The following is a 7,216-nucleotide window of genomic DNA, read 5'->3' on the forward strand; positions in this document are numbered from 1 at the left end:
AAAATGAGCTGACACCAAGGGCTCAAGTGGAAAGTGGGTGTTGTGAGAATGATGAAGTCAACATATGTACTAATGTGCTGGACACAAATGACATATATACAGATTGTGATGAGTTGTATGAGCCCCTACTAAAATGATCATTTAATTAAAAAAAAAAGCCAAAACAATTGCTCTCAGGTTGACCCAACTCACGAGTGACATGTGTCAAAGTAGAATTTTGCTCCCCAGAGCGATTTTTGTTTGTTTGTTTTGTTACATTTCTGGCTTATGCTTTGTTGCGAATTGGGTGAAGGTTTACAGAGCCGATTCCTTTGCAGTTCAACACTTCATATAAATGTGTTTCATGTCATTGACCGCAGTCTCCACTAGGTAACATCAGTTATCTCACTTCCTCGCTCTGCTTCCCGATTCTATTCCTCCTCTTTCCTACAAGAATGCTGGTGGCATTATCGATTACTCACTGGGATGCTAATGGGAAAGTCACCAGTTCGAACCCACCAAGCTGCCCAGCGGGGGAAAGGTCAGGTTTTCTGCTCCTGTGAAGATGTATCGTCTGGGAAACCCACAAGGCCATTTCTATAGATTCTATAGTGCCCTATAGAATCACTATAAGCCAGAATCAACTTGATGGCCTTGAGGTTTTTGCTTCATTCTTAAGCCTTCTGAGCATTGTCCTTGGGTAAATATCGCCCATTTGGTCTTTGTTGCTTACTCTAAGACAGCAGTTCTCAACCTTCCTAATGCTGCGAACCTTTAATACAGTTCCTTATGCTGTGGTGACCCCCAACTATAAAATGATTTTCGTTGCTAGTTCATAACTACAATTTTGCTACTGTTATGAATCAGGCAACCCCGGTAAAAGGGTCATTTGACCCCCAAAGGGGTCTCAACCCACAGGTTGAGAGCCGTTGCTCTAGGTGTGCATACTTCCCTAGTGTTTTCCTTGTATCGTTCGGCTGAACATGCATCCATGAGGGTGAGTTCTTTTCCAGACCTGAAGAGTGACGAGGAGTCATAGCCCCTGGGATTCCCCAAGACTCCACTGACAAGTAAGGCTTTTTATGGTCTTCTAATGATTTTGATTTTTCTTTCCATTTCTCTCCCACTCTGTTCAGGGACCTTTTACAGAACAATTGGTAGTGGTAGCTGGGTACCATATAGTTTCTCTGACCTCAGGGTCACACACACACACACACACACACACACACCCGCATTCTTTGTAGGATGAATATTATTGTTGCTGTTTTTTTAGAGACACCATTATCATTTTATTGGAAAACATCACAAATCCTCCCCAAGGGGCATTAGGTAATTCTAGTGATAGTATCATTAATTTAGTCAATGTTGTAAAATTAAAAACTGTATTGAGAAAAGGAAATCATGCATGTATAAGACGCTTTTAAGACCACAATACGTGAATTGTTGACTTGTACAGAATAAAAATTCTAGTGCCTGGGCACCATTTACATGGGAAACAATGAGGGAAACACTTTCAAGAATGCTCATTCACAAAGGCAGAGCCATGCCTGTTAGACTAGGCATGGTGTATGCAATAAAGAAGCAAACAGAGCTTGAAAATAGTAAAGAGATGGCAGTCCTGGGCTACCATTCATTGGGCACCCTCAAAGCAAGAGATCTGAAGCCAAGTCCAATGACCTTCAATTCCATAACCTTGGGATATCAGTCATCTGCTTCTTCTCACACTAGGGCATTTCAGCCTTTAGTCCAAGGGCGTGTTTCTGTTACTTATATCTGCTCCAAGTGAGTTTAAAGTAATGTTCAGTTTGCTTAAAGGGGTTTCCAAATTGGATCCTTCTGGTGTGGCCTATGAAGGACGCTGTGCACCTCAAAAGGACAGAGTCTGAGGTCTCGGTTCTCTACGCACACGGCCTGGGTCACCAAGGACTGCACAGAACCTAGGTCCAAAGTGTCCAATTAGGAACATGATACTTGGTGTATTCACCCCTTGGGGTCTACGAGGGGATACCTCCCCACCCCTAAAAAAAAAACAAAAAACACCTGGACAAAAGCTTCTCTGGGAAGGTTCTCTCTGATCACAGTGAATGTTTTTGTATGAGGAGTTTCACTTGAACCCCGTTTTTTGTGTGTTTTTCCTTTTATGATGGCTGATTTAAGATAATGACATGCAGCTGTGGAATTTTGTTTCCTGCTCAGGAAGAAAGTCGCAGAAACTGTTTTGATGTTGAACACAACTTACAAGGACTGTGCAATGGGACAAAATCAAGTGTACAAGTGGTTTTCTCCTTTCAAAAAAAGTGAAATATCTATTGATGACAAATCTTGTTCTGGACTCTGTCAATGGATGAAAATGTCAATTCGTAGTGCACTTGGACTTCATTCCATCCGGTCAGGCTGTTAATCAAGCTTTCTATTTAGAGGTTCTGAAAAGATAGCATAACAGTGTGCGACAAACAAGGCCTGATTTGTGGCAGACGGGGGATAGGTTTTGCCCCCACGACAATGCACCTGCTCACACAGTCATCTCAGTGTGCCAGTTTTGGGCAAAAAACAGCATGCCTCTCTTGCCCCACAGACCTTACTTACCTTACCTCACTTTGTACGACTTCTTTTTGTTTCTGCAAATAAAGAGGGACATGAAAGGACAGCTATTGACAAAGTAGAAGAGGTGAATAAAAAAACAAAGGAGGTGCTGTCAGCCATCCAAACAGATGAGTTTGAAAAATGTTTCCAAGAATGGAATCACAGATTTGACAAATGTGTTAAGTGTCCTGGACAGTACTTCGAGGTGATAAGGTTGTTTTGTGAAAAACTTTAAATACATAGCTTTGAAAATTTTTTTCCTGTTTTTTTGGGGGAGGTACCCCCTCATATATAAGTAATGTTAAGTGTTTTTCTTAATGGCAGGTTGTTCCACTCGGTTTACCCACCAACAAAAGTGTAATTGGGTTTTTTGAGAAAGACAAGCCCCCAGTCCCTGCCCCATATCTCAACTTGCATATCCTGTAGGTTCATTAATGACACCTGCAGGGGTGTCTTGCATATCCTGTAGGTTCATTAATGACACCTGTAGGGGTGTCTTGCATATCCTGTAGGTTCATTAATGACACCTGCAGGGTGTCTTGCATATCCTGTAGGTTCATTAATGACACCTGCAGGGTGTCTGGGGAATTGAGGTGACTATGGAACAGTGGCGTATGGCTGGAAATGATTGGTCTCCACCCATCATGGGAAACTGATACAAGCTGAGGTGAGGCCTCTTCTTCAAAGTGTTTTTTAAAATGTACAAAGAAGGGGGAGATATATGGCACACTTGTCTGCCAATCTGTCATAGAGTGGTGGCTTGTGTGTTGCTATGATGCTGGAAACGATGCCCCTGGTATTTCAGACGCCAACAGTTTCAGCCGCAGTCAACAGTTTTCAACAGAGCTTCCAGACCAAGAACAGCCGATGGAGAAGAAATCGGCTGCCCACTTTGGAGGAAGTAGTCCCTGAAAACCTTATGCATAGCTTGAAAAATTGTCAGAAACTGAAGGACTAATGAATGGAAGCAGGCTGTTGTCAGAGACAGGGCCAGAGAATGGGTCCCTTGGGTCTGAAGACTCTCAACGTGTGCCTGAGGGGGAGCTGCTTTCTCCAAGTGGAGTTGACGGTGGGGACATGCACCGAGGAAAGCCGTGAGGATGGCACCTCTGGCTTCTTCCTTTGCTGATGGAGCACAACTGAAGGTGAGAAGAAAGATCTCCAAGAATCTACTCGCAGATGAAACTTGGAATGTGCGAAGTATGAATCTAGGAAAAATGGAAGCCATAAAAAAATGAACTGAAATGCATAAAGACCAACATCCTAGATATGCTGAGTAGGGCCCCAAATCAGGGGTGAGTACCCTGGCCCTTCCATCGGCAGCATTGTGAAGAATTTGGAAGAGATGTGGACAAACACCATGGTTGACGACGACAATCAGCCTTACGAGAAGGAGGTGGCCAAGGTGAAGGGGAAATACAGGAGGGTATTGCTGCACCCCAGGCTAAAGGGGGGCCTGCTGCCACCAAAAAGGGAGTAGTCGAGGCTGAGAAAAGCAAGACAAAGGAGGAGGAGAGGTTGAAGGAGAAGAAGAAGAAGAAGATGATGATGAATGAGCTGTTTCTAACGGTTTTCCCCCTCGACTAAGCATTTAATCCCCCTGCACACAATTCACTCCTTTTAAAGAAAAAAAATTGAAATGTAAAAAAAAAAAGGAATTTGAAGAATTCTACCAATGTCTCTAGTTAGAAATTGATCAAACATGCTATCAAGATGCTTTGCTAATTTGGACCATTCAAATGAAAAGTTGGAAACAATGAGAAAGAAACAGTAATTGGAAAATATGGTCTTGGTGACAAAAAAACGAAGTTGGAAATCACATGATAGGATTTTTCAAGACCAATGACTTGTTAATAACAAATACCCTTTCACCAACACAAACAGCAACTGGAGACATGGATTTCTCCAGAGGGAACACACAGGGATCAAACTGACTACATCTGTGGGATGAGAGGATGGAGAAGCTCAATCAGCAGCTGAAACCAGGCCAGGAGCTGACTGTGGAACAGGCCATCAATTGCTCATATGTATGTTCAAGTTGTGGAATGCCAATCATTTCTTTTTGGTACACTACTCAATATTCCACCATTTCAAGGGGGACATGTGAGCAATAGCCAATGGTGCCGAAGGAGGACGTTCAAGCTGCACTGAAGGCATTAGCTAAAAACAAGGCTCCAGGAATTGATGGAATACCCTGGAATGTTTCAAAAAGCTGAAGAAGCACTGGGAGCACTCGCTCGTCTATACCAGCAAATTTGGAAGAGAGCTGCTTGGCCAATTGGCTGAAAGAGATCCACATAAAGAATGGTCACCCAATCGAATGCTCAAAATATTAAACAATATCCTTGATATCACATGCAAGTAAAATCTTGCTTCGGATCATCCAACAATAGTTGCAGCAGTCCATTGACAGGAAACTGCCTGAGGTTCGGCCTGGATTCAGGAGAAGTCATGAAGCTAAAGGAATATTATTTCTGATGTCAGATGGATCTTGGCTGAAAGCAGAGAACACCAGACAGATGCTCACCTGTGTTTCATGGACAATGCAAAGGCATTCTACTGTGTGGATCGCAGCAAACTTCAGATAGCCTTGAGAAGAATGGAATGCTGGAACACTTCATTTGCTTATAAGGAACTTGTACATGGATCAAGAGACAGGAATGCAAATAGGCCAAGGGAATACTGAATGATTTAAAATCAGGAAAGGTGAGGGTCAGGGTTGTATAATCTTGTCATTCTTATGCAGTCTGTATTCAGAGAAAATAATCAGAGAAGTGGGAGATAGGAACTGGAAATCCAGGGAATCCAGGGCGGATGATCCCTACAGGACCGGTGGAGTGAGTGGCAATACTGGGAGGGTACAGGGAGAGTGGCTTGGAAAGAGGGAACTGATTACAAGGAACTATATGTGACCTCCTCCCTGGGGGACGGACAACTGAAAAGTGGGTGAAGGGAGACGTCGGACAGGGCAAGATATGACAAAATAACAATTTATAAATTATCAAGGGCTCATGGGGGATGGAGGATCGGGGAGGGAGGGGAAAAATGAGGACCTGATGCCGGGGGGCTTAAGTGGAGAGGAGATGATTTGAGAATGATGAGGGCAATGAATGTACAAATGCGCTTTACACAATTGATGTATGTATGGAATGTGATAAGAGTTGTATGAGCCCCTAATAAAATGATTTTTTTAAAAAGCCAAGATCGAATGTGGCATCAAGATTGGAGGAAGGCTTATGAACAGCCTGTGATATGCAGATGACATAACCTTGTGTGCTGAGAGGGAGGAGGCCTTGAAACATTTGCTGATGAAGATCAAAGATTGCAGCCTTCAGTATGGCTTACAATTCAATGTCAAGAAGACTAAAATCCTCACAAATATACCAATAGGTAGGTAGTATTATGATAAATGGAGCAAAGAATGAAGTTGTCAACGCTTCTTCTGCATCGATTGAGAGAATCACACGACTCATCCTTTATTTCATTTATGTGGTGAATTACACAGATTGTTTTTCTAATACTAAATCATCCTTGAACAGTTGGTATGCACCCTACTTGATTATAATTTTTTTATGCTTTCTTGAATTCTGTTGGCTAGAATTTTGTTTAAAGTTTTGCTGGCAACTTGCTGTAGAACTTTGGGAGGTCATTTCACCATTTACCTTCCCGTCCCAGAATTAAATCAAGTCTGCTGACTGTGCGAGTATTGGGGCTGTGGCTGGTCTTAATTCAACCAACAGTCTATGGTTTTGAGTAGGTTCAGAGCAGGTTCGTGGGATCACATTCAAATAGGGCAAACATCCATCCTTTTCGGAATTGTTCTCCCTCATTAACAAGAACCCACCACCCCCTGAATTTTCTATCTAAGCTTTCCCCTTACAGTGGTCATTTGATTCCATGTATGTACAGAGAGTTCTCAAAAAAGCACAGTGCTCAAGGCCGATTTTCTTTACTAGTTCAGCTAAATTATTTTTATAATTTTTTGTTTTAAGAAGACTTTAGAAGATATGTTTGACTTAAGATTTAAGATGTGAAGATTATGTCAGCAATTGTCTCTGGGGTTCATCTGGCCTCCAGGACTCCAGGAAGACTGGGTTCCATGAGAATTTGAAATCCTGTGTTTGTCTCTCCACAGGAATCTTATGCCGAGTGTTGGTGCAATTTACTTAGCTGGGACCACTGGTGGTGGAACAGCCTTAAAGGAATTACACAATCAGTTGTTCAGACTTGTTAAGGGGGGCCTGAGAAGGCTGCTCTCATCCCGTTCCTGTATCTCGACCAGGGGCCCTGCAGAAACTCATTTTTCCAGAATTCTTGGCCTTATTTGAAGCCCACCACTGCTGTCCCGTCTGTCAGGACAAACTGCACAAGCATGGATTGTTTTACCTTGACCGCTGCCCCCACTGCTCATGGCCATGTTGAAGGGAATCATTCCAACTCCCCATGTTCAGTTGAAAAAGTGGTGACCAAAGGAGGTGTGTGGAGAGATGAGGACTTAGCTGTCCGTTGAAGAGTGGAGTGGAGTAGACCAGGAGGCCAACCTGTTCTCCTAGGGAAGGCAGGTCTGCGTTCTACCCACAGACATTGTGTCAATGGGTGTCCAACTCCCCACGGACAGGAGGCATCTGTGGACCCTTGCACTCACTTCGTTTGC

This window comes from Echinops telfairi, unplaced genomic scaffold (assembly GCF_000313985.2).
Source record: "Echinops telfairi isolate 266 unplaced genomic scaffold, ASM31398v2 ScPeMD7_1;HRSCAF=3_0, whole genome shotgun sequence".
NCBI lineage: Eukaryota > Metazoa > Chordata > Mammalia > Afrosoricida > Tenrecidae > Echinops > Echinops telfairi.